The following is a 4106-nucleotide window of genomic DNA, read 5'->3' as shown; positions in this document are numbered from 1 at the left end:
GGATTTCACAAAAATATATTGAAATAATACTATTTTTGAAAAGTACCATTTTGGCACTTTGTGCTAAATTGAAAAATTAAGTGCCATTTGATGTAAAATAGGGCCAAAAATGGCACAGTTTGAGCCAAGTTGTTAAGGATTGGTGAAGCGGCTACTGAGATACAGCATTTCATCAAAAACTTCATAATAATCTTATTTTTACCTCAATTCTACTTCACATACTAATTTTCACCAATTTGCATCCAATATTAACTGAAATATCGCAGTTCTTGCATTTTTCGAAAACACCGTTATATGGGAAGTGGGCGTGGTTACAGTCCGATTTCGCCCATTTAATAGCAACCTACCTTGGATAAAGGGCAATCTACATACCAAATTTCGTTGAGATATCTCAATTTTTTCTCGATTTATCGACGGAATGACAGACAAACATGGCTTAATCGACTTCTCTTTTCATTCTGATCATTTATGTATACATTTGTCCATATCTATCTCGATCCGTTTTGGCTGTTACAAACAATCGTTATGCGAACAAAGTTAATATACCCGTGTCCACAAGTGCGTTCGGGTATAAAAATATTTCAAAATAAAAATATCTATGAACATTTTTCTTTAGGGAGCTATGGAGCAAATGAATCTTTTGAGCGCTTTTTTTGAGCGCTTTATTCCAGCTCCGCTCCAGCTAAAACCCTTTGCTCCTTAGCTCATTGCTCCTTTGCTCCGCTCCGAAGCCCTGCTTAAAATGCTTATTAAATTCTATTTGTAATGCTAAACTGAGAAAAAATTCAACTAAAAATGGGTTAATATTACCAAATTCAAACTTGAAAAGGAATCAATGTGATTTTTGGTTAATGTTAACAAAGCCATGGCTGATATTTTTAACAATGAGTTTTAGTTAGTTATAGACATGTTAGAGGCAGGTTTTTGCTAGATTGACACAAAACAGGGCCATTAATATAAAATGAAAAAAGTAACCAATCGGCATTAAGAAAACTTTGTTATTTTAGCAAGTTCACCCTGTGTCAACTGACTTTTATCAATAATTTTGAAAATGGCGCTGCAAACTGTAAGTAAATAACAAATTTTTGTAAAATATAATTTATTAACGTAAATAATTTAATTTGTATAGGAAGTGATAAGAATTCGTGAAGTTAATTGCGATATCTCGAAAAAAAGTCCTCCTCTTTCATTTGAAAAGGATCTTGGCGGTCCTTGTATGTTTTCCTATTTCTGGTTGCGATTGTATCATCCAAAATCACAAAATCTCGAAATATCCCTTGAATGGGAAGCATATTCTTCAAATTAAGACCACTTTTGTATTTTCTCCGCAGATTTTTACAGGAAAACGTCTACTTAGAGTACGCTTTTAAGATTTTAAAACCTCGTCAACCTCATTTTAAATTTAAAACGCCGTTTTAAAGTTAAAAGGTATTTTAAGTTGACTATGACAGTGTTAAAAGAGTGTTTATCTTAACACACAGTTTTAAATGTTAAAACCTGTCTCTAACTTGTCTATAACTACGGGCCATTATGTTTATTAGTAATGAGAGCCGGAGTACGAGAAATTTTATTACGCTCTTCTTCCCCCTTCATGTAGGCTCTTGATGTCACCCCTCAGCAAGCACCTAAAGCCTGCTCCTATGTGCAAAAGGCTCCTGGGAGCCACTTGGCCCAACTCTGGTTTATACCATGTATATAAAGGCTTTAATTATTTTACCTTTCGATACTTATTTTTGGCATATTCATAGTAGAAATAAAATCGGACTCTAAGGTCAGTTATAGCTTTTTGACATAATTTTCAACGGAAAATCTGTCAAAAAAGATGCTGGAATAGATTTTATTTCATTTATGAGTGTGCCCCATCATTTTTAATAAATTGCTGTGAAAAATAGTTTTTTCTCTTACAATAAAAACCCGTTGATTAAGGATAAGTTAAAAGGACGCAATATGCATATTTTGCATTTATTATGAAAACAAAATTGCACTTAAAAAAAGTATTTGCATCAATATTACACTTCAGTTACAAAAAAGCAACATTAGTAGATAACAATTATTGTAACAAAGTTAAGCCGTTTAAATTTGTATATAAACTATCCAAATTATTTGTTTGTAAATGCTACTTCTGGACATTTTTTCAGAAAATGTTTGACATAGTACAAAAGTTGAAATTAGTCAAAATCTTGCCAGAGGTGTAATTTTTAATCGCCTATGAAAAGTAAATACTAAAAGAAATTTCAAGCACATAAGAAAAATATAATTTATGAAAAAATTGTCAAAATGTGAATATATAATTAAATATATAATTTTAAATTTAAAATAACCGATTTCTTCTTTTTTTAAATAAAATACAGGCGCGGGTCTATATTCTGGCAGCGTTTCGACTACGCTTGCTAGGCGTACTGATTTGGGAAGGACAGTACTGAGTTTTCCCTCGCTGTACTGAAAATTTTCAATTCCCAAACCAGTACGCAAATGTCCTTATTTTTTAGAAATGTATGTTGATTTATACTGATTTTTCAATCTCTATTCCACTTCGCTCACATCAGTGGAGGACACAGAATTTTGGTTGGGAAGGGGCGATCGCGGTGAACTTGTCAAATAAGGTTAAATTAAACTTGTTTCACCAATGACCCGGTTCTCGAGAATTTAAAGGAAGTGGTTGAGAATGCGAAGGGGCATTCTCTCTGAAAGTCGTGAGCGGCCTCAGGAGAGAAATACCGCCAACAAACCTGCACCCACTCCTCTCGTTCTAGGGAGCTGGCCACCAAAAGGCAGTGGTCAGCAGACAATGTGGCTGCTTCACCTAAGAGGCCCAAAACCTAAAGCGCGAATAGTCCTCTTAACACTCCACGGGCTCTGAGGGCTTTCAACGATGTGGCCAAGCATCACTTGATCCTGGCAGTTATGGATAGGGGGCACCCGGAAGGAAACCTGACGGCCGACAACTGTAGGTCTGTTCTGGTGGGTCTCTGCCGGGTGTAGAAGGAGATTCTCCGGAAAAATCCTAGCCCTGCGCCAACTGCCCGCGACGCACAGTGCGTAATTTCCGCGATATAGGGGAAGGAAAATCATAGAGCCCACAATTTTGACTCTACAAATTACTTTTGATGTTTTTGATGTTTTGGTTTCAGTAGGGGTAAAATTTGCGAAGCTGTAACGCATAGCCCAGCAGAAAATTTCGAAGGGCTTAGGATGTGTAAAGGGCTTAGCATTTTGATAAAAAAGCAAGGCAAAAATTTTAAGAATGCTGAAATCATTTTAACTGGGTCCGTTGATAACTGAATATATGTATATAACGTCGTTTAAAGTACAAAACAGCGTATCAACAAAATGCAAAACTGCGTATGTGGGGTTGCATAAATTATTTTGTAGAGAGTAAAAACACTCATATTTCAAATGTCTCTCTATTTTATAAAGGAATCGTATTTCTGGCTAGTGTATTTCGGGAAGAATGGATAAGGATTGACCCGAGAGCTTCAGTGAGCAAATCCAACTTTTGGCAAAAAATGTCAGTTACGCGGTTTTGCAGAACGGCGATACGCGGTTTTGTACTTTAAACGACGATATACATATGTATGGATGATAAAACAGCTCTGATCTAATACCTTTCGTGTAAAATCCTGTAAAAAGTGAGTAACAGCAAAAAGTATGGGAACAAAAAAAGCATCGGATAAAATCTTGTAACTTCATTCTCCACACCAAGGGTACCCATATTTTTTTCACCTTAGTACCCTTGTTGTACTAAAAAAATTTCGCGGCACCCCTACTCTTCAAATGTATACGAAAACAAGAAAACACATTGCAAACTTTATGCTCCCTTAGCTTTAATTTAAGGACTGAAAGTGTTTTGATGATTTCATTATTTCCTTTAAGTTTATTGGGAGCTTTGACAATTTTACCCTGAAATCATTTGACGCTGAAAGCTTGCTGGTGTATTTGTTTTTAGCCGGCTTCACAAAAAGGAGAAGGTTATCAATTCGTCGGAATATTTTTTTATTATTATTTTTTATGTACATACATATGTTACCGCATAACTTTGGACCACGTTAACCGATTACTATACAACTTTTTTTAAAGGTGTTATCTCACAGGTGGTCCCATTCTAA

The sequence above is a fragment of the Rhagoletis zephyria genome, unplaced genomic scaffold, assembly GCF_001687245.7.
Source record: "Rhagoletis zephyria isolate East Lansing unplaced genomic scaffold, Rhagoletis_zephyria_1.1 Rzeph_scaffold_00226, whole genome shotgun sequence".
Classification (NCBI taxonomy): Eukaryota; Metazoa; Arthropoda; class Insecta; order Diptera; family Tephritidae; genus Rhagoletis; species Rhagoletis zephyria.
Note: the sequence above shows the minus strand (reverse complement) of the source record.